At 40.1% G+C, this 24822-nt stretch overlaps 1 long non-coding RNA gene across 3 annotated transcripts; it reads right to left on the bottom strand.

The window, feature by feature from the left end:
- Positions 1 to 23691, bottom strand: LOC105466207 (uncharacterized). 3 transcript variants are annotated; one of them, XR_011607769.1, is made up of 4 exons: positions 22838 to 23691; positions 20429 to 21265; positions 3402 to 3527; positions 1 to 495 (listed from the first exon to the last, which is right to left on the bottom strand). It is a non-coding gene; the product is annotated as an uncharacterized lncRNA (long non-coding RNA). The 3 variants fall into 3 exon arrangements; XR_011607770.1 differs by lacking the exon at positions 3402 to 3527; XR_011607771.1 differs by lacking the exons at positions 1 to 495; positions 3402 to 3527 and adding an exon at positions 11097 to 12746.
- Positions 23692 to 24822: the final 1131 nt, after the last annotated feature.

Genomic DNA, 24822 nt, shown 5'->3' with positions numbered 1-24822 from the left:
TCATAAGGATACTCTTGTATATTTTCTTCTAAATGTTTTGGAAGGTTTTGTTTTTTCATATTTAGGTGTAAATTAAGTTAGAACCTACCTGTGTTGCAAGGTAAGGATCTAATTTAATTTTTTCATAGGATAATTGTATTATCAGGATAAAGTAGTTATGTTTCAGTAACATATTAAGCCCTAAGTCTTAATGTCTTAACACAACAAAGATTTGTTTCTTTCTTATAAGTGTCCACCATTTGTGGCTGTTGGGGATGGGTGAGCATAGTTGGTTCTTTGCTCTACAGCTCTTGTAAAAAGACTCAGGCAGAAGTGACTGCAGTTTTGTAGCTTTACCTTCCAGGATACACAGTCTCCTTTGTTAGCAATGCGGAGGAAGGGGTGGGTCATCTTTCACCTGCCATTCCTAGTACTTGTGCTCATGGTCATTGGTTATTCACTGTCACATGGCCAGACCAACTGCAAAGTGGTGTGCAAGTGTGGACTTCAGGCTGTCTGGAAAGAGAGGAAAATTGGACATTGTTGAACACTGTTAGTGTCTACCAGATTAACTGTCCTAGCAATATTTATTAAATAGTTCATTTACTCCCTGTGATCTGTGACATTATCTTTGTTATATCACATAATTTTGTGTCCATATAAGCAAGAACTTGTTTCTGAGTTATTTTTTCATTGTTCTAATTGTCTATTCTTGTCAAATACTCTAATTTCTTAATTACTATCCCTGTATAATGTATTTATATATGATATGGTGAGTTACCAAGATTTTCTTTTTCCCTCAAAATTGCCTTGTTGATTTTAATTGGCTGGTAGCTTCCATATAAATTTGAGAAGCAGCTTTTCAAGTTGCATGAAAAACTGTTAGATTTTTGACTGCAGTTACATCTAATTTATAGATTAATTTGGTAATACTTGATATCTTCAAGATATTGCTTGTTACCATCCATAAATACTTAAGTTTTAAATCCTTCAATAGAACTTTTTTTTCTCTCGATAAGATTATGGCACATCTTTTGCTAGATTTATTTCTATAGGTTATTTTAAATAATTTATGTAATATCCACAAAAAATTACATTTTCTAATAGTTTGTGATTTATTTGTGAGAATATAATTGACTTTTCTTTGGTATTACTTTTATGGTTGACAAACTATCTGAACTTTCTTTTTGTGTCTAATTTTTGGTCTTCAGAGTCTCCTGAATTTTCTGTGTGAAAGATGACACTTTTTGCAAAAAAATGGTGCTATTCTTTATTCCCAATGTCTATACTCTTTCTTTCCTTCTTTCATTCCTCTTTACCTTGCCCTCCACTCCTCTTCCTTTCCTATCTCCCTTCCTTTCTTCTCTTCTCCTCTTTGCCTTCCTTTTTTTTTTTTTTTTTCTGCTTTACCTACAACCTCCATTTGTGCTTGATAAAGCATGATAGCAGGCTTCTTATCTTTTTACGGACTTTAAAGTGAACACTGCTACTAAGTTATTATTCAGTTTGCTGCAGGCATTTAGTAGATACTGTTGCCATATAAAGGAATTCTTCTTGTCTACATACTTTGCTAAGAGTTTCTATTGTCAATAATTGGTGCTGAGTTTATTCTGCCAGCATTTCACTTCGAAAATTTTTAAAAACTTTTCTTTCAAAGCTTTTTATTAACCCATAGTTTGCTTCTGTTCTTGGTCTTTCTATTATCTTGGAGTTGATTTCCACATAATGTTTCCAGTTGTTTATGATACTTTTAATAATAAGTCGATATTTCAATGGTTTGATGACCACAGGCCTTTTTCTCCCCCTGCATGATCCTGATTAATTTTTGTATCCTATATTTAAAACTCTACTTATATGTGTGGATAAAATTCAAGTGCCCTTGTCAACTTTTTGCCTGATGAGAACACTAGCAATTCAGAAGACAGAGCAATAAGTTTAGGCTGTTCCTATTCATTTCAAACTTATGGCAAGTTAATAATTTATATTTTTATAGCATTATTAGAAAATCCTATTACCACAAAATAAACTCTCTCAATATTCAAAATACCATTTTTGCTCGGGTATCATGTCCAGCTATGTTGGTCTGGCACGCAGAAGCTTCATAGATGCCTGGTTTGTGGCTGGTTTACTGATCAGATGGGATTATGTGGGGGATAAGCTGCTACTGTCATTTTATGACTGAGAGCAGATTCTATCATGTATATAAATTGGTGACTATGGGGCATTTAATTCTAAAGATTGACTGGGTAATAGAAATTCTGTATCTGAAAGTATAGCCACATCTCCCCTTGTGCACTTCTGAGGTTCCATGTCAAATTATTGCAGCATGAAGTGTGTTGAAGCCTTCTAAACAGAATAACATTAGTCCTTAGTGATTTTCTTGATAGAAAGGGAAAATGGCCACATATTCACCACTCTTCAAAATGTAGCAGTTCAAAAATGAACCGGTAAGAGAAATGGAATAGCACGGGCCAAACTGAGAGTTCAGATCTCTCCCCACCCAGTACACTGGCTGATACTGCTCCCATATGTTGACAATAGTTTCATTATTAATTAACGCAGCAGAGATATTCAAGTTGCTTTCCTAGCTCTATTCTTTTGTAAGTGAAGTATTATTTGAAGATATTGGAGAGTTGAGTATCCATCCTAAAATGATTACAGAAGTAGAATCCTCATTCCTCAACAGAGAAGCCAGGACAAGTTGATCTCATCTAGAACATGCTTATTCAAGGCCAGCAAGGTAGTAAATCATCAAGGTTGAGAACTGCTGGTGACACTGTGTGTGGCAGGTCTTGCCAAATCTGGAAACCTCAATTATTGCCAGACCAATAATTGAGCCTTACATATGCCTGCAAAGCACATGGCTGGCACTCAACAGTTTAATGGACTGTTTAGGACAAAACTTAACTCTGGTAATTCATGGGCTTCAGTTTCAAGAAATCAGCAGGAGAGAGCAGAGTTAACGTTTGCATTAGTCCATTCTCACATTGCTCTAAAGAACTACCTGAGACTGGGAAATTTTTAAAGAAAAGAGGTTTAATTGGCTCATAGTTCTGCAGGCTGTACAGGAAGCATGGCTGGGGAGGTCTCAGGAAACTTCCACTCACGGTGGAAGGTCAAGAGGAAGGAGGCACATCCTACATGGCTGGAGTAGGAGGAAGAGAGAGCAAACGGGGAGGTGCTACATACTATTAAACAACCAGGTCTCTTGAGAATCACAAGAACAGCAAGGGGGAAGTCCATCCCCATGATTCAGTCACCTCCCACCAGACCCTTCCTCCAACATTGGGGATTACAATTCGATGTGAAATTTGGATGGGGACACAAATCCAAACCATATCAATGTTCATATATCCATAAATAACTTTTTAAATCCAGTTTTTTAATCTTCTGGAATGTATTTCTCTGAAATCACTTATTACCTTGGCAATGATTATTTGTTTGGTTCCACAATTCCTTAATAGGCTCTGAGCTTCCAGAGGGCAAGCACTTTCTCACGTTCAGCTCTGTGTCTTCAGTACCTGGCACATAGATCGCACTCAAAGAATCTGGGTGGGAAAATGTGTAAGTATTGATGGATGCCTTTCCCTCTCCCCCCACCAGTGAGGGAGACCTGTTACTTCCACCTTTCCTTACCTTGGGCAGCTGAGCAGCCTGTCTTAATTTTCTCGTTGAAGGAATGATGAGAGAGGTCATGATAACAAAGAAAAAAATCTTTGAGTCTTGAGATTCAATGTCATAGGCCCAGACACATATGATAATATTTGGAAGAATACAAAATAAATAAAAGCATCCCAGTCACAATAAAGATTCTCCTGACTTTGGTTGGAGTTTCCAGTACTTCAAAATCAGTACAATCCACAGAAGGAATCTCATGCCCTGCCTGTCCTCCCCTCATCCAGCCCCAGATGATGGCCACAAATGAGACAGGGGAGTAGACATAGTCCAGAGACTGAGTGAGAGGACGAGGACTCCCCGTAGTTAGGAATGGAAGGAAATCACAGCTGACCCATGGAGATCAAACACCACTCAGTGATGGCCAGGCCACAGCATCAGGGACCGGATGTCTCTACATCCTTAGAATGATGAAACCGCATCCCAACACACAAAGCAAAGGTTGCAGCAATTCTGTTTTGTCAGTTCCTCCACTGCTCTTTTCTCTTGGTTGTTCTGTAACTGTCAGTAAGATTTTCTGTGCACCCACATGCCCAGACACCTCAAAATCCTGAGGAGGCTCAGGGGGACCTGAATTGCCTCAAGTGGAATTAAAAAGATTTAAAAACTAACAACGTATACACTCCTCAATTTGTGGACTGAGGTATATACAAGCCACAGATGTTTGTCATTGTGTGTATATTTACATGTATACTTTTAAAAACATTTGTTTCTGAGGTTAGAGAGTAAATATTTTTTTTCATGTTTAAATAAGTCTGCCTTTGACCCTGATTTCTCAAGCAGTTTGCTCTAGTCAAAATGAGTCTCTAGCAGAGGAGACAATGTGCCAAAGAGGTACTAGAGACAAGTGGGGTCTTTGGGGGAATGGATTTAAGACTCTTCTAAGAAGCCTTCTGTTGACATCCTCTTCAGAGGTCAGTTAGGTGGCCCACCTTTGCTCACCTATTATCTCTCATTCACATTAATCCAAATGCTCATTATTGTATAACACAATAATCTGCTTATGTATAGGATGAAGTTGGGACTGTTACAGTTTATGCCTATTATCCTGGTGTATAGAAAGAAACTGTTAATAACAGCTTCTTTCTTTTTGAAAATGGTTGCAGTTCTAATAATAAAGTTTGGGGGTATCCTAGTTATGTACCTATTTCTACCATTAGACCCGGTTCCTATAGGGCAAATCCTGTGTTTTGGTCATCTTTCTATCCTCAGCACATTTTGGACAGTGAAGCATATGGTGGGTTCTCATTAAAGGTTTACTGATTGACCTAAAATATTTCATAAAATATCAAAAATAATTCTTGTACAGGAAAAAGCCATGATGAAGGAGAAATTCAAGGCATTTGTATCAATCAGGCTCCTTGCAAGAAACAGATGGCACATTCAAAATGGGTGATTTGTGGAGAGTCTAATAAAAGACTAATTGTAAAGTTGTGGGGAAATTTACTAAAAACTCAAAGGATAATGCACAATCTGGGAGCCTGTATTCTAACTAGATCCTGCATGGGGGTGAGGGATAGGAGAGGGTATAGGGAAAGAGACCTGTGTGGGGAGGGTGGCCTGACAGAGGCTGTGGTCTTTGGTTGAAGGTTGTAGCCACCCCACAATGATGCCACAGAAAGGAATTTGATGAAAAAACACACCTCAACCTTACTCTCTATTTTTCTTTTTAAAAATCTCTGGTCGGCACACCCCTTTGGCTGAGCCCAACAGGAAGCCAAGGACAAGGGAGCCTTCTGTTACCCTCTCTACACATCCTGAGACACATAGGCTTGTAGAGAAGATGGAGAGTGGGTCTGAGGGAGAATGGAAGATTTGCAGCAGTTTTAGTAAAAGAAAATATAGGACATGAAGGGAGGGTAGAGAAGTTTATGATAATCTCTGAATCCAAGAGATGTGACAGTTACAATGATAGGATTTTCTGTGGCTCCCGGAACTATTGAAAGCAATGAATGACTACGTTCTATACTTATTTATATTGTTTAGTGTCTATATTTCCCAATAGACTATACGCTCCTCAAGGGTAGAGATCACTAGCACCAGCACAGGTTCTGCCAGGTTCTCAGTAATTATTGGGTGAATGAATGGCTGGAAGAACTACATGGAGTTATATGGCTGCATTAGAAAGGATGCAACCCAACCAAGAAGACCTCCTTACCTTAAGCCATTGTAAACCCTATGGCCCCAGTAAAGGCCTTCAAAGAATGGAGATTTCCAGTGATGCAGAAGGTGGCAGTGCTTAATCCAATGTTCCAGGGGAAAGAGAGACTGAAGTGTATGGATCCAATTTTTCATTCATATGAAAAGAATAATCTTTGGTCAGGAAGGAATGATTCTCTAGGCCTTATCATAATGTTCCCAAGTGTAGGTTAACAGAATGGCCATAATTGAAGGAATGTTTAGCTTTTGATGACATAAGGAGGTGTAGCTTGCTATTACTACTATTATTTGCTGATTGATTCTGTATTATACGTGATTTTCTGTTCATTAAGTTTTGTCCCAATACTCTTCCAATCTTCTTGCAATAAGTCAAGGAATTAGACAAGCATGCCCGACCCAGAGCTCATATACTCTCAAGAATCCTGGGTAGGTTGGTGGGGGTCGGAGATGGGAAAAGGATTGTGTGTTAGTGCATTTTAGGAAAAGCAATATTACATGAAACCAACTGCCAAGGGAACTCATGGAAGGCTGTACTGACACAGGTGTTCCATTGTATTAGGCCTACACAGCACTCTATCTACTCGATGATCTGAGCCAGGATTTAATGAAAGATTAACCAGAAATGATGGTAAACAACTAGCACCTGGCAGAGTAGATATGCTCAGCAAACATTCCTTGACTGTTGAGTGGAGGAGTCAGTGCCATTCTATGACTCTTTAAACAGCTTTTCAGTGCCATGTAGGCCCAGCTTGAAAGAATTATTTTCATGTTTTTTTTTTTTTTTTTCCTGTGATTTTGAGAGGCAGTATAACATAGTAAAGGAAAAGGTTCAAATTCCAGCTGTATATCCTTGGCGAATTGCTTAACTGTCTTTCCTCCAGTTTCCTTATCAGTAAAATGGAGATGTTAGTAGTATCTATAGCCCTAGGATTCTTGTGAGGATTTAATGAATAAATATAAGTAAAGCATACTACATAGTAAGTACTGCATAGATGTAATTGTTAATATTGCAGTTAGTAGTTAATCAATGTGAATTTAGCTCCAATCTTTTTTTTTTTTTTTTTGAGACAGGTTCTCACTCTGTCACCTAGGCTGGAGTGAAGTGGTGCCATCTTGGCTTACTGTAGTCTTGACTTCCTGGGTTCAAGCCATCCTTCCACCTCAGCCTCCTGAGTAGCTGGGGCCATAGGTAGACACCACCATACCCAGCTAAGTTTTGTATTTTTTGTAGAGATGGGTTTTTGCCCTGTTGCCCAGGCTGGTCTCAAACTCTTGAGCTCAAGTGATTCTCCTACATCAGCCTCCCAAAGTGATTACCGGCATGAGCCACCACACCTAGCCTTGAAATTCAGTCATTTTTAAGGGGCTACCTCAAGCCTGGAAAAGTACATTGGGACACATTTTTCTTTAGTTACTGCAAGTCAGATGAATATGGAGGTTGTATTACCGTTTTAACTATCTCTATTTCTATAGCCCTAGCACCCAGGTGCTCCAGATTTGTAGAGAAATTAGCCTTATCCTGAGATAAGGAAAAAATATTCATTGACTCTGGATATGGGGGCCATGGTAAATGAAAAGCCTTAATAGATAATTGAAGCATATAACTAACAGGATGCATTTCATTCCTATGCTGAGGTTTTCAGTTAAATTGACTTAGTGGCAAAGGTTGAATGGAGCTAGCGGAATACTGACCTGTGGGTGATGCAGGCAATGGGTTGGCATTTTTCTTGGCTGCAGCATATCACAGGAGAATGTTTGTAATGTCAGCATTCCTGATTTCCAGCTCTGTGGAGAATCTATGATGCTGAGCTAGGAGAGCTACAATAGCAAAGATTCTGCCTCACAAACATTAGAAAGAAGAGCAAAATGAATATTTTAGCATATGAGAGAAGATAGAGTTTTCTGGGACAGAATCTTGCTGTGTTGCTCAGGCTGGAGTGTACTGGCGCGATCTCATCTCACTGTAACTTCTACCTCCCTGGTTTAAGCAATTCCCCTGCCTCAGCTTCCCAAGTAGCTGGGATTACAGGTGCCTATCACCATGCCTGGCTAATTTTTTTGTACTTTTAGTAGAGATGGGTTTCACCATGTTGACCAGACTCATCATGAACTCCTGACCTCAGGCAATCTGCATGCCTCAGCCTCCCAAAGTGCTGGGCTTACAGGCATGAGCCCCCATGCCTGGCCAATGTAGAGTTTTATAATACTGAATAAGGACAGCAAAATAATGGTTATTAAACCAAGGGCAATACTATATTGATTGCTTTATACATGATCTCATTTACCTCATACAACAAACATGAGGGGCATGTCTCTTCATTTTATAGAGGAGAACATGAAGGGTCAGTGAGGATAAGTAACAGCACTAAAGGAGTTCTGCTATCTTAATAACTTGGTTAAAGAACAGGCCAGTATGGTATACTAGCATAGAAAATGTCAGTAACACTAAACTAAGTTGAGAGTTGCTAAGTGGTAGAGTCATTATTGGGCCAATCTCTGATTCTGAAGCCAAAGATTCTCCTGGCAGCATTCTGTTTCCCCCCGTGTGGTGTGGGGCTCCTCTGTTACTCACTAAGAAAGATTTCTGAGACTTATTGCAGGAGTAATTTGATAAGTATTAGAAACAGAATAGAAATATGGGCATGCCATGGTCCCGGTCATAGTCATTGATTTATTTATAGCAGGATCCACAGTCTTTCTCTTTGTTTTATTTGTATCAAACAGAATCTATTTGTAGGACTGAAGTGGGTGGTGCTTCTGACCGCAGAGCACAGTCATCTGTGGGCAGTTAAGTCTTATCAAGATACCAGTTGAAGCAAAGTGGAAGTGGACATGCTGGGAACTGCTAGCATTTCCACCATGGTGGCTTCTGGTCAAAGGTACCCAAAGTAAGCAAGGAGGGAGGAATCCCAGTAGCCTCTGACCACTTTCCCTTTCTTTACCTCACCAACATTTGAGTCAGTCACTGCTACCAAACTCCATCTATTGATTGTATAATATATACTGACATTTATAAGACAACTTTGACTTGTTATTTTTAATTCTAATCATAATATTGTCAAGTAGGTAATTTTAATTCCATTGTATACATGAAGATATTGATGATGAGAGGGGTTACATGTGTTATGCTGGATGGACCCCTATTGACTTCAATAGGGACGGCACCATGTTCAAAAGGCTGAAGAAGATACCCAGCAACCGAGACTCAGGGATTATTGAGGGGACTTACATACAGGGCAGTCCGGTGGTGGTGAGCTGGACAGCAGAACAGCAACCACTTGTAAAAAACATGCAGTTTATACGGCATTTTCATTTAGCACCCTCTCTCTAGCAACTTCCACCTAGCAACCTTCATTTAACCAAAAACAAAGGGCCTCAATCGCCTGTACTGCCTGGGTTCCATGAGATGAACCAGGGATTCAGATGTTCTTCCTGGGTAAGGACTCAATCTCTGGGTCAGCCACTCCTCTTTTCCTTAGTTCACAACTCTTAACACATTCTTCTTAGACCACCGGGTCATTCTGAGGGTACGCTTAGTTAAGTTATTGCTGTCAGGTGCATCTGCCATATAACATGGTCAATGGTTGGCATATGTGGGATTTGAACAAAGAAATGCCTGATTATAAGACAGCCTCTGATGTTGGTTCTTGTCATTTAATTGGGCATTGCTAAGACTTCATAATGCAAGGAGGTGGGTACACACAGTGTCTCTAGGAATACAGGCTTTAAATTTAAAACCAATGCTTCAAAGTGCATGGTCATGGAGAATGGGATGAATGTGGAGCCTGTGATCCTACAATAAATCAGTCTGAGGCTCCAGGATTAGCTTGGTTGTCAAGAAACTCTACAGGTAACAGATAGATACAATTGCTTGAATAAATTACCATGTCTTGGAATATATCAGAAACTTACAAAACATAACTTCTGTTTCCTCAGGGAGAAATATCCAGAAAAAAATCCAAAACATTTGACTTTCAAATTTGAGTGTCTAGGTTTAATGTGTTATACTTTTCACTTCTTGTTGCATTAAAAAATTCTGAGGAATAAGTGAAGGGTAGAAGTAGTTCCAATTTAAAGGAATTGCTTGCAGTAAATGGGACAGCAGGTGTAAATGGTAAATTTAGACTAATGGTGGGAATGCGAGTGGAAAATAATGTTGGAAACTTATTGGATAAGGCATTTAGCTGAATTACAATGCTAAGGACTTGTTAATAGTATTTAACTATAGCTCTTGTGTAATAGCCTTATTTTGTGGAGATGCAACTAAGATATTTGAATTGACTTGCTAATCATTGTATGTTTCTCTTTGATTAATTGTGTCATTGGCAAGATGGAATTACTAGCTTAATTTTGAATGTACTATATGGGAATTATTTCTTTGGAAATACATAGAACTATATCAAGGACAAGTCACAACTCTAGAGCCTCAGTTTTCTCACTGAGAATTGAAGAGGTTAAATAGACAAAGCCTACAATACCTTCCATTTTAATATTTTACAAATTGTTGGTACAAGGTGGGTGCAAAAGTAATTGTGGTTTTCACCATTAGAAGTAATGGCAAATTATTTCACAATTACTTTTGTGCCAACCTAATAATAGCTTCGGATGTTTTTGGTGGGAGTGGCGGATGATACTTGCTCTTGGTTTAGAAGCTTTTTAGAATTATGTTTGTCATCTAGTTTGAACAGACAAAACTTTAGAGAGGAAAACAGAAGTTTCTATTGTCCTCCTTTGGGGAATGCTTTTCCTGTGGTAATTTGTCAAAACCAGTCCTTCCCTTTCAAAAATACGGATTTCTTGACAGAGTGGATAGCATATCCCCTTGTGCAGATGGTGACGGTAAATTGGTAGCTTGGTGGCCAGGGGCTCAATGTGGTGTCCTTCAGGAGCAGATTTCAAGCCCTTAAGAGGCAGCAGATGCTGGGCTCCTGTCAACACCATGCCCTCACCCAAGTTCCACTCTTTGGAAAATATATTAATAATATTGATGTATGACTGAACAAATACATTTTGAGAGATTACATAAACATGTGCCTTAGCAATAGGCATATGATAATTCATATACTTCTTCCTGATACATACACAATTTATAAAATCTAGATATTGGAAAACTATAAGCCAAAAGAACTGTTGATGCAAATATCCTTTTCTATATGCCATCGGGTTCACCAAGCTAATGACTGCAAACTAAATCAATAGCAGTGATACAAAGCTAATACTAATTTATCATTTAAAATGAAAGGAGCAACAACTGAAAACAATAAAAAACAACACAATGGTCATCAGTTTTTATAAGAAACTTGGGAATTCAAGCTACATGAAGGGGGCTAGCAAGAGTCTTGCTGTACTGAATTGTGTTTTTCAGTAAACTGTTAAAATACACATCCTAGGAATATCAAATTTTGTCATGACAACAGAAATTATGGCGCCAGCTTTGCCTAGAGCTTCTTGCATAATTTTTCCTTTCTGTACATCCCCTCCCTGTCTTCTGTGTGCCTTTGCTCCTGTTGACCCAAACCTGTGATTCTCTTTGGAGGCCTACCCTTAGGTACTGGAGCTGCTTTGCCTGGTTGTACAGAAATGCCTGGGAATCAACATGCACCCAGGGTGGCCTTTAACCGGTGACTGACTGGTTCCCAGTCAGCACAAAAGTCCAGCAATCCTGCCTTGAATCAGGACAAATTCAGAAGTACAGCTTACACTTCTGCATTCCCCCATGGTATCAAACTGAAGCTACCCTTTGTGGGACTTTGTCTGAAATTCCATCCTTGCCTGGCCTCTTCTACTTTCCTGTCTTGCTTCTCCCATTCCCTTATTGGTTACTGTTGGAAGTACTTCTTAAATGAATCATTTTACAAGAGTTCTCATCTCAGGGCCTGCTTCTAGGGAAGATGATTTAAGACCTTTTCATAACTGACATAGCATGTTACAAGTAAGAAGTCTTTAGCTTCATATAAAAATAAATACTTGTACTTGGCTGTAGGAGATCTCACAGGTATCCAGGACTCTGAACCAAAACATATACCTTTAACTGTGTTAATTTGAAAGCAAAATGAGCAGTTATGGATCAAGATTTTTTTTCCTAGGGGCTTGGCTTATGATCTCTAGAGTGCCTCTCAGGATTATACAAAGTTGAGGAGAAACCCTATGCATTTAATCCTTCATTAACCCCTGCTGGATGTCATAGTTTGCCACTTTAGAGTTGTGCACACATTTATGACATTTGCTTTGCCTCTAGAGTCTGCTTATGATGTTGGTTAAATATAAGATTGTGAAATTAGTTCTCAAAAGGTAAATATACTTCATGATTTTTTGTTTTTTTAGAGAGTGGGCTTTGATGTAACAACATCTTGACAAAGTCTAGTTCCATAGTTAGGCCATACTTCTTCCTTATTTCATTGGTGAGCAACAGACCCAGCATCATATAGAAGTTTCATGAGGCTCCTAAAGTAACCTTTCCCCTGAGACTTATGCATCCAGGCATCTAAGTAATGTAATGTTTTCACAGCAGAATCTTGCAGGCTTTGAGTGATGTTATTTGCTGGAGTTCTCAGCAGTGCAGCTCTTCCACCCATTGCACCCAATTTCACTGATCAGTAGCTCTGGCTTAGAGTCACCCTCATATATTCAATAATTCATGTGGCAGGTGCAGGGTAGACACATCTGAAGAAGAATTGTAACATCTTGGAAGAATAAGGAAAGTACTTACTGTTTACTCTTTCTTGAATTCTAACATTTAATTTGGAAATGAGGAGGATCAGTGGTTCCAGTATATTTTGGCAACAGAGGTATTTGCTATTATTTTATTAAAAGATGAGTTAGTTTTTTATTCTTTCTCTTGCAAAATGGTCTCAATCTGTAGATTCCTCTCAAATATCAGGAATATCAATTGATTGTTGAGATGTTGCCAGGCACTGGGCCATGGTGTTAGGCTGGTGAAGCACAAGAACAGACCAGAATTTGAAAACCAGTGAGCATTTTCCCTCACAGAAGCATCTTTCTGAAATTGTAGTCATGCTTGGCAGCTATGATTATACAGACTTTTTTTTTAAATACTTATTTTAAAATAATGTAAACTTTATAGAAATGATGGTAAGACAGTATAGAGATTTCCCCTATACCTTTCACCCTGTTTCCTCTCATGTGTCCATCTTATATAACCATGCTATAGTGGTTAAAACTAAGGAAGTGTCATAAGTACAATACTCATAACTAAGTAGTGACTTCATCTGGATTTCCTCAGTTTTCTATGACTGTCCTTGTCCCAGGATCCAATCCAAGGTCCTACAGTGAATTTGGTCAGCATGTTTACTTAGTCCATACACATATCTAAAAAGATCTTTTCAGGTGATGTGGATGTAAATTTGTACATTTTCAGAGCCAGTACATTTTCAGGGTTCCAGTCATGGCTCTGCTACTAATTAGCTGGGTAAATTTAGCCCGTTATTAAACCTTGCTGTGCATGATCTGTAACTTGGGGATAGTAACAATACATCATCTGTACTTGAGTGTCAAGTAATCACATTAACCTCATATGGTATTGTGGGGATTGATCAAGTGAGTTCATGTGAAAGAGATGAAAGCAATGCCAAGTGGAAGTCCTAGTCAGAGCAATCGGGCAAGGGAAAGAAAGGGCATCCGAATTTGCCAATGTTATGATCTTATACCTAGAAAACACTAATAACTCCTCCAATAGACTCCTAGATTTGATAAATAAACTCAACAAAGTCTCAGGTTATAAAATCAACGTACACAATTCAGTAGCACTGCTATATACCAACAATGACTAAGCTGAGAATCAAATCAAGAACTTGATCCCTTTTATAATAGCTATCAAAAAATGCATCGGAATAAAAAGAACAAATCTGGAGGCATCACATTACCTGACTTCAAATTTACTATAAGGCTATAGTAATCAAAATAGCCTGGCACTGGTATAAAAGTAGACACATAAACCAATGGAACAGAATAGAGGACTCAGAAAAAAAGCCAAATACAACCAACTGATCATTGACAAAGCATACAAAAACATAAATTGGGGAAAGGCCACCCTATTCAATAAATAGTGCAGGAAAAATTGGAAAGCAACGTGTAGAAGAATGAAACTGGATCCCTGTCTCTCACCATATACAAAAATTAACTCAAGATGGATCAAAATTTTAAATCTAAGACCTGAAACCATAAGCATTTTAGAAGAAAACCTGGGAAAAACTCTTCTGAATATTGGCTTATGCAAATAATTCATGATGAAGACCCCAAAAGCAAATGCACCAAAACCAAAAATAAATAAATGGGACCTAATTAAACTAAAAAGCTTCTGCATAGCAAGAGAAATAATCATCGGAGCAAACAGACAACCTACAGAATTGGAGAGAATATTTGCTGACTATGCATCAGACAAAGGACTAATATCCAGAATCTACAAAGAACTCAAACAAATCAGGAACAAAGAAACAAATAATACCATTGAAAAGTAGGCAAAGGACGTTAAGAGACAATTCTCAAAAGAAGATATACAAAAGGCCAACAAACCTATGAAAAAATGCTCAACATCACTAATGATCAGGGAAGTGCAAACCACGATGAGATACCACCTTACCCCGCCAGAATGGTCATTCTTTTTTTTTGTTTGTTTGGTTTTTTGTTTTGTTTTGTTTTGTTTTGTTTTTTTTGAGACGGAGTCTTGCTCTGTCGCCCCAGGCTGGAGTGCAGTGGCCGGATCTCGGCTCACTGCAAGCTCCGCCTCCCAGGTTTACGCCATTCTCCTGCCTCAGCCTCCCGAGTAGCTGGGACTACAGGTGCCCCCCACCTCACCCAGCTAGTTTTTTGTATTTTTTAGTAGAGACGGGGTTTCACCGTGTTAGCTAGGATGGTCTCCATCTCCTGACCTCGTGATACGCCCGTCTCGGCCTCCCAAAGTGCTGGGATTACAGGCTTGAGCCACCGCACCTGGCCTTTGTTTGTTTGTTTTTGAGACAGAGTCTCTCTCTGTCGCCCAGGCTGGAGTGCAATGGTGCAATCTCCGCTCACTGCAATCTCTGCCCCCTGGGTTCAAGCGATTCTTCTGCCTGAGACTCCCAAGTAGCTGGGGTTACAGGCACACACCACCACACCTGGCTAATTTTTTGTATTTTTGGTAGAGACAGGGTTTCAGCATGTTGGCCAGGCTGGTCTTGAACTCCCGATCTCAGGTGATCTGCTTGCCTTGGCCTGCCAAAATGCTAGGATTACAGGCGTGAGGATTATAGGCATGAGCTACCATATCTGGCATGGTCATTTTCTTAAAAAGTCAAAAATCAATAGATGTTAGTGCAGATTTGGTGAAAAAGGAAGGCTTATTCCCTGCTGGTGGAAATTTAAATACCTCTATGGAAAACAGTATGGTGATTTCTCAAGGAACTAAAGATAGATCCACCATTTGATCCAACAATCTCACTACTTGGTATCTACCCAAAGAAAAATAGATTATTTCAAAAAGACACCCACATATATATATTTATCACTGCACAATTCATAATTGCAAAGATATAGAATCAACCTAAATGGACATCAATCGAGAGGAAAAAGAAAATGTGGCATATATACATACCATGGAATACTACTCAGCCATTAAAAAAGATTTAAATAATGTCTTTTGCAGCAACTTGGATGGAGCTGGAGGCCATTATTCTAAGTGAAGTAACTCAGGAATGGAAAATCAAATACTGCATGTTCTCATTTATATGTGGGAGCTAAGCTGTGATTACACAATGGCAGAGAGTGGTATAATGGACATTGGAGACTCAGAAGGATGGAGGGGCCAGGCGCTGTGGCTCATGCCCGTAATCTCAGCATTTTAGGAGGCTGAGGCAGGCGGATCATCTGAGGTCAGGAGTTCAAGACCAGCCTGGCCAACATGGTGAAACTCTATATCTACAAAAATACAAAAATTAGCCGGGCATGATGGCGATTGCCTGTAATCCCAGCTACTCAGGAGGCCGAGGTGGGAGAATTGTTTGAACCTGGGAGCCAGAGGTAGCAGTGAGCTGAGATTGTGCCATTACACACCAGCTTGGGTGACAGAGCAAGACTCAATCTCAAATATAAAATAAAATAAAATAAAATAAAAAATTAGGAGGGAGTGAGGACTGAAAAACCTACCTATATATTGGGTACAATGTACACTATTCAGGTGACCAGTCAACTAAAATCCCAGACTTCACCACTATACAATTCATACATGTAACCAAAAACCACTTGTACCCCTAAAGCTACTGAAACAAAACAAGTTTTTAAAAATTGAAGTACTTAAAAATAAAAACAAAAACAATATGAATTAAAAAACAGTGCCAAGCACATGATAAATACTCAGTGCATGTTAACCGTGATTTTTATGGTCATTACTTCACCCTATGTAAGCATCCAGCTCTCGTATAAATTCCTTTCCTGTGTGGTCACAGATGACTTCCTTTTAAATAATTATTTTCTGGAATAGGTAATACATGCACATGGAAAATATTCTACCATACTAAAGGGTGCATAGAAAAAATTATGTTGCTTTCCCATCTCTGTTCCTCAGTCCTCTGGTCTTTTCTACCCTCTATGAGATTATCATTACTACCATTTCTAGTACACCTTCCAAAATGTTCTGCACATAGAAATATGTTTGTTTGAATATTCTTCTACTTGGAACTTTTAAAAATATGGTAAATATGGCCGGGCACGGTGGCTCATGCCTGTAATCCTAGCACTTTGGGAGGCTGGGGCGGGCGGATCACGAGGTCAGGAGATCGAGACCATCCTGGCTAACACGGTGAAACCCCATCTCTACTAAAAATACAAAAAAATTAGCTGGGCATGGTGGTGGGCACCTGTAGTCCCAGCTACTCAGGAGGCTGAGGCAGGAGAATGGCGTGAACCCGGGAGGTGGAGCTTGCAGTGAGCCCAGACTGCGCCACTGCACTTCAGCCTGGGCAACAGAGCAAGACTCCGTGTCAAAAAAGAAAGGTAAATACAACAGGATGAATATTACCTAAAGGTAAAAATTAGGTTTCCCTCATTTGTATTATGATTAATAGTAATGGTAACATTAGCTGTATTTTACTGAGCACTTGCTATGTAGCAGGCATTCTTCTGTTTCCTCTCTCAATATATTATCTCATTTAATACCATAAGAGCTCTATGCCATAGGTTCTATTAGCATTCCCATTTTATAGATAAAAAAACTGAGGCCTAGAGAAATAAATAGCTTCCTTAAGATCACTCAGCTAATAAGTGGTAGAGCAGGAATGGAAACTTAAGGAAGTTTTAGAAAAAAAGATCAGAATTCAGATACATTGGATTTCTTTCTTTGATTGCCTTTTTTTTCTCCTTTGTTTCTATCTCTGTTTACATTCCACCATCTTTGTCCACCGGAAATAAGTCACAATCTGGACTCTGCGCAAACTCTGTTTTAGTTCACCTTGCATCGTCTCTATCATTTGCGCTTTCCATAATTCTACTTTCATTGAGCCTTTTGCTTTCTTGAAAAGCCTCATTGGCTCTTCACCTCCAAGAGAATCAAGTGTAAATCATTTACCCTGGCTTCCGGGGCCTTTCATCATCTGGCTTCATCTGAACCAGCTGGTCTCATTTCCTATTGTGAGCTTAGCACACCAAATCACAAAGAGCAGCCCCCAATAAATACTTGTAGAATTTGGTAACTGATAGGCCTAACATAGAAAAGCTACTTAGCCATTTCTTTAACAACACATATGGAAGTAAAAAAGGAACTTAAAAAAATACCCTTCTTAGAGAACGGTGGATTTTTAACAATTTCAGTGTTCAATTTTGGTGATTTGGATAGCACAAAATTACCTTTTCTGTGCCCTTTATTAATTATGTTGTTTGCAGCTACAGATGAATTATTGATGGAAAATTAGGAAAGGTGAACCGGCAGCTGTGCATCCTAATCCCTTCTCCTGGGGAGCCAGAGTTTGAGACATGGGAGTGCTCCTGGTCAGACACTGCCAAATGCCAGCGCTCTCGCTTAAACTGGAGCAGGCTCCAGGGGCTTGGCCTGGATGGGGAAAAGGGCCTGGCATGAAGGTACAACTTACCTTATAGTTTTGAGAATGGAAAACCACCATCATAGAGCCAATTATAAGACTCGCAAAGAACCCCCTGCTAACACAAGAGGAGTTTAAATATTGCCCTATTTCAGAGGAATCACTTCACGGCTTGGTGATAATTTTTCCTGCTGAGTTTTTGGCGAGGGATGATAGCATAATTTGGCAGGGTTCAGTGAGTTGTTGAAAGAATGGATTACCTTGGCCTGGTGCGTGGTTTCCTGTCCAACAAGTCAGGAGTGCCCTGCTTGATAGCATGGAGTCTCATCTATCACTTTTCTATGAGAACGTGTTGAGGCCCTAGAATGCTGGTACTGTCTTGCTTATCTCTTTATTCCTAATGCCAAGCACATTTCCTGGCACATAGTAGGCACAAAGGAAATGTTTACTTGGCAAACAAATGGATGCAGGCATTGTTTATCCACAGAGGGGCTTTGGATATCAGCTTCTGCCAAGCCCAATAGAGCTGGCCCATAGAGTGGGCAAATTTCCTAGCATTAGAGAACTGTAATATGTAAAATGGGAATTTCTGGCCCATGAAGCCTCTTAACTACATCCAGGGGCCTATAGGATTAGAAATAAAAACTTAAAAGCATGTTGGTGAGGTATAATAAGGCATTTTGAGCACCAGCTGTTCCCTGGCAAGTCATGGGTCAGTCCTCAGAAGCGTACTTCTGAGCAGAGGAGCCAAAAAAGCCTTATGCTTAATGCTTATGTTAATCTCAGAGTCATTTTCTCTTTGATCTCCTGATGAGCTCTCCTGAGCTCATTGGAGAAACTGAGACAGCATGGTGATTTCTATGATGTGTAAATAACATTTTTTACTTGTTTTCTTGAGCAGAGACTTGAATATTTAGGATCTAGGAGAAATTACAGTTAATACTGGGAGGACTTCAAATGACTGGAGAAATAAAGATGAGCTGAATGGCAGAGTAGGGGAAGTTTGTGTTCAGCTGTAGACATAATTTCTGTTTTCTACATTCTGCTAATTTCCAAGGTGTTAGAACTGTCGTGTCCCCTCAGGCCCTCCTTCACAACAGAGACACCAAGCAATGCTGGGTACAAAAGCCTGGCCCCCTCACCTCAACTGGGACAATTTTTAAGGGCTATACCAGTTCTAGAGCTTCTGGTAGGATCTGCTGATGCCTCTGTTGGAACTGCAGTTCAGTTTAGCTCCATCTCTGTCCAATCTTCGTTCACAGCTCTTGTTCTCTAAGGCAATCACTTATAAACCTCCTGTATGCAAATCTCATCATCTTAGAGTATGTTTTCTAGAAAACCTCAGAAAAGTGCTCTTTTTATTCTTCTTGGTACCCTGGGATGTCATGCATTTTCCTTCTTTTCTGTGTCAGAACTTGCCCTCAGGAAATAGTCTAACAATTCCTTCATGCTAAAATATAAATGTAAATGTAATAATCTCCTCCCTCTTCAGCAGTATTTGCATTTTAACTGGCCAAACCTTTGAGGATGGAGCAATAAATTGCTCTTTATAAAATTTCAGGACATTAAGTGGGGGAGTCCTTCTTGGTGCACAAAAGGAGGCGCTATCCAGGCCATCCCCTACGTGGTCTGCTGGTGCTGAGGCTGCTTCTGCTGTAGGAGCCAATGGCTTGTCCTGGCCTTGCACCCAACTGTGAGTCTGAGTCTGAGAGCTACAGCCCTACTCTTGGCACACTGGAAGACAAAAATTCAGCTTTCCCCCCCACCATTTCCTTGGCCTTCACCACAGGAAACATCCAAATTTCCTGTGCTTCTAAAGCTGAATATTTTCAAGGGAGCAAAAGGTAAATAGTTGAAAGTTAATAAGCAAGTCTTGAGCAGCTCAATTGTTTCCTTCATGTGTCATTTCCCCACCATCCCAGACATTACACTCCTTTTTCTGTCCCAATGGCACTTTGTCCATATCTATAGATCACTTCATGCTCTATATTTCCATTTTTTAAGTTACTTGTTATCAGTTCATTAGTCTTTTGTGTCTGTCGAGGACAGTGGTGGTGTCATTGTCATTCCTCAACTTCTAGCCCCCAGTCAATATGCTTGCATATAGCAGTACTTACTGACAGTTTGAAGGTTGAATAAATGAACACCCGGTATGTTCAAGACACTATAAAACACAAGGGGCAACAAAAATGATACAAATAGTGAACACTTCTTGAATATTTGTTTACCTTGTGTTAACTTCGACCTTGAATAAGCATGGCTTACGGGATGTAATTATAAGACACCTTGACTTTTGCTTCTCTTTATCCCTCCAAGTCATTGGTTACATTTAGGTAAGACAGGCAACTAAAATGCCCATTTCTATGTTATAGTAAACACGTTGGACTTGATTCGACATTGAGGTTTATCCTCCTCCATCTCAGACTTGACAGAGAGGAGGAAAAGAAGCAGTTGGAGATGGGAATGTGGTTGGCTTCCTCTCCTCATCTGATGTTTCCCTATCTCCTTCAGTTATCTTGCTAACTGTAGTTTCTTAACCTCCAGGGTTGGCTTGACCAGAATAGAAAGGGGAACAAGAATGTGCTTACCTGGCCAGAACTGTTACAAGCAGAACTCCTCCTCTCGGGGCAAGGCAGGTATTCAGGCTGACTGGGTTTGTAGATTCTTTGTAGTCTACCCATTCATCCTGTCCTGCCTGCAGTAGCTGGAGCCTCTTGCCTGCAGTTCTCTTGCAGTGGGTGATGTGCTTTTTAAAAACTTCTTGCTAATCCTTCCTCAGCACCTGGCCATCCAGTGGTACTTTCAGCTTCTCTCTGCTGAGGTCTATTTACCCCTCCAGGTGATCTTCTCAGGCTGGATCTAATCCAGTGCCAGTTGGCTCTCTTGCTCTCCCCACTGAGCCTCCCAAACCCGCTTGTCTTCCAAGGATGATAATTCTCTGCCCTCACAAACACTGAGACTGCTGTCTCACCAATGAAACCTCTTCTCTTTTGATTCATCTATCATCAGCTCCTGGCAAGAACAAATGCTGGGCTTCAGAATTTTCAGATGGGCGACCAGTCACTGTGGGGAACTCATGAGCTCTCTGAGTGGTTTCCTTGGAGCCCTCTGTTGTAGACTTGAGAAAAAACATCTGGCACCTTTGTTCTTTTCACTTGGCATACCAACTATTCATTGCAAAGACTCTGTCTTCATTATCTTCCTTTTAATTTCTCCAGACATTTTTATAGCTGGAGGTGGGTGGTCAGCTAAGTGTTGCAAAACCAGTTTTCTGCCACCTCTCTTTAGAAAGTCCTGTGTGGTTGCTTTACTTTGAAATATAGCATCTACTGTCTTTAGGTAACCAAAACCATGGGAGGAAAAGTCACCTTAATGTCTGTCATTCCGTGTTCTGGACACTGACCTCAGTTTTCCATGCGTTAACTCTTTAAAATATAGAAAATTTATAGATGAAAAAAATGAGGTACAAGGAAGCAAGGTAACTTGCCAAATTTCACTCAGCTAGCAAGTGGCAGAGCCAAAATGTAAACCCAGATAATTTGGATTTGTAGCCTGTGCTGTTAATCACTACTCTGCTTCGTCTTATAAATGAAACACAGTACACACCCTTGGGAAATTTACAATTTAGTAGGGAGGAGTTGAAAACTAATTAAATAACTGTAAGACATGAAATAATGAAATAGGCATCTCAAGAAAATTCTAGGCAGATTCAAAAAACATCTGAATTGGGAAACAAGGAAATGTTTCATGGAGGAGACTGGATCTTTAAAAATGAATAGAACTGGCTGGATGTGGCAGCTCATGCATGTAATCCCAGTGCTTTGGGAGGCTGAGGCCAGAGGATTGTTTGTGTCCAGGAGTTTCAGCCCAGCCTGGGCAACATAGGACACCCCATCTCTACAAAAAGTAAAACATCAGGAAAAATCTTCTAATTTTTAAAGTGTGATGGCATACCTGTAGTCCTAGTTACTCGGGAGGGTGAGGTGGGAGGATGGCTTAAGCCCAGGAGTTCAAGGGTGCAGTCAGCTATGACAGAGTCACTGCACTCTGGCCTGGGTGACAGAGTGAGACTCTGCCTCTTAAAAAAAAAAAAAATAATAAAATAGAACCTTTGCTGGTTAAGATGGCAGGAAGAGGATTCCCGGTCATGGCAAAGCAAGAGTAAAGCAGGAGGTAGCTTTGGGATCAGTGGGAATCCAGTTTGGCTGAGGCAGAGGATGGTTGGGGAAGTTGTGGGCCATGGGACTGAAAACATGGCTTTACTGTGACCTTGGATGTCAGGGTGAGGATTTCATTTGATTTAGAGGGTGATGGGGTACCACTGAATTTCACAGGAGTCAGCAAAAACAGGTAGGAATAGGTGAAAGAGACACTGTAGAGATAGAACCAAAGGACCAGGCCACTGACATGATGCAGGAGACACAGGAAAGAGGGAGTTGAAACCCCTGGAGTACTGAGAATGGGCCACCAATGAGGGAAACAGGGCTGGAAGGAGGCCCTGTCTTTCCACCATCTTTTAAATTTTGGTAAAATATGTTAAATTAAGATTTTTGATGAACCTAATATTTAATGAGTGCTTATGTGCTAATCGGAGTATGAAGCACATACAATTTCATTATATCTCACAAATAAAATCTTATTACACAGTTCTAAAGATTTGTTTTTCTTTCATCTTGGCTTTCTCTTCCATTGGATTTCTGGGAGGAGGGATGTCTTAGTCACTATTAAACCTGAGAATCTAGCAGAGTGACAGACACATAATAGGTTACGACAAATGAACATCTGAACTTATCTCTTCTGCAAATAGGGCACCTGCTCTAGCCCTGCCTGGAGCACACAGGAGTGAGTGAGCTCTTCAGGCAGGTTCTTTTGGGAAAAAACACAACTGACCCATTTCTAGGGCATCTATGTTACTAGGAGCAGCTAAGCTTTAAATGGAACAATAAGTCTTAGAAGGAGGGCATCTTTAAAAACTGATCCATCATTGCTAGAAGTACCTCTGTTGCATGGTGGTCATAATCAAAGGTGGGATGAAGAGAAGGGGGACTTTTAATTGGCCTGAAATAATTTGGAGTACCAAGGACTTGTGAAGAGTGTCCTGGACAAGTATCTGAAAAACTAAGCCACTACCACGAGCCCACTAACCAGCTTCCTGGATACTGGCTGTAGTTCATTCAGTGGCTGTGGGGAGTTAGATTGTTGAGATTTACATGTTTGTTTTCTTTTAATTCCTTGCACGCTGGGAACTCAGGCTAACCTATCGGGCTCTGGTCTTGGCTGAGTTTGTTTGGCATGCCTTTGTAAAGGGCTCCTGCATGTTTTTCTGAGCAGTGTGCTGTGGTTGCTGAGGAAAAAATCTTCTAAGGTCTTGGTTACGTCTGACAGTACCGATGGGTTTCTTTGGATCCATCTGCGCAGCCTCAGCCATCTTCTCTTCAACAATCAGCCCTTGTTTTAGTGAAAGGTGCTTTGAGTTAATGGCACAGTCCAAACCCCTGGAAACAGGATTTTATTTATGCAGATCTTGAGGATTACCGTGTAGACTGAGATTCACCCAATCTGTCCCAACTTGATAAATGACAATACGATTCTCTTAATTGTTCGGGTTAAAAACCTGGAAGTTATCCTCGACTCCTCTTTTTGTTTCACTCTACATTAAGCCCCTCAGCAAATCCTGCCAGCTATTTTTCAGAATATATCCAGGATCTCACCATTGCCACCCTAGTGTAACCTATCATTAGCACTTGCTTGAATTGTTGTTATGTTTATTGCTTTCCCGGACTCCATCTTGTATACTGTTAGTATTGTTTTACACACCGTATCCAGAGGATTTCTTTTAATAAGCAGTTAAACCATTTCATCCTTCTGTCCTAAACGCACGCACGCGCGCGCGCGCGCGCACACACACACACACACACACAGTTTAACTCCCACAACCACCCCACATAGTTCATCATGTATGTGGGTGCTGTGACCACCTAATTTAATACTCTGATACTCTGATAAGAGCAAGAACAGGCGTGCTTTCTCTGCACGGCTTTTTGCAGAAAAGTGTCAGTAAAAATTTGGAGGCTGTTATTTCAACTAGCAGTCACTAGATGGCACTCTGGGACCATGCAAGATCTTGAGTGGCTTGTCATTTTTATGGGACACAGATTTTTCAGTCATTTCAGGCTGAAACTCTTCTGTATGAAGCCTGGACTAAAACGGACTGAGATGACCAAATTTTATTTTAAAAATGTAAATATATATATCTTAGGGGACAAACTATAGCTTAGAAAAATAAATTGGAAAGATTCTGAATTCTAAGGGAAACATTGAAATTTCTGCTATTTGAAAATGTAGACTCACCTAGGAGGTTGGGGGTCAGGAGTGGTTGGGACTCAGACTCTCTGTAGGAACCTGTGGGCACAGCTGAGGGGTGACTAGGTAGTGGTTTTGGCATTCAGGAAAAGAGTTTGAGGTCCTAAAAGTTTTATTCAAAGTCATCATATTTACAAAACGTCTGATTCTTTCTTTTGAGGCTGAAGACAAGAGCTCATTAACCAAGAATTCAGATATTAGAGGCAGGTGGTCAGAAGGTTTCAGGTGTGTGGGCAGACACTGTGTAGAAGAGTCAGTTCTTTCCCTCTCAGTGGCTGTGGGTGTTAACCCGCATGTGTGTGAGTGTGTATTTGTAGGTGTATGAGTGTGTTTGTGTGAGAGAGAGAAAGAAGAGAGAGAGAGAAAAGGGAGAGAGAAGGGAGGTAGGGAAGGACAGACAGAAAGAAAGAAGGGAGAGAAAAAAATGGTTAAGTCTAAATTATTCTAATTGTTTTATTCCCTTGAATTAAATTTACCCTGCGTCCTACCATAAAGGCAAGTAATTGATAAAATATACTTACTGTGTTTGATTCCAAATGAACAAACACAAATTTCATTGGTGTAATTTTTTCTGATTTTCAAAATACTTTCACAGGAAATGTCTCATTTAGCCCTTACA

This window comes from Macaca nemestrina, chromosome 9, assembly GCF_043159975.1.
Source record: "Macaca nemestrina isolate mMacNem1 chromosome 9, mMacNem.hap1, whole genome shotgun sequence".
Classification (NCBI taxonomy): Eukaryota; Metazoa; Chordata; class Mammalia; order Primates; family Cercopithecidae; genus Macaca; species Macaca nemestrina.
The sequence above is the reverse complement of the archived record's forward strand: the minus strand, read 5'-3'. Positions and strand labels throughout refer to the sequence as shown.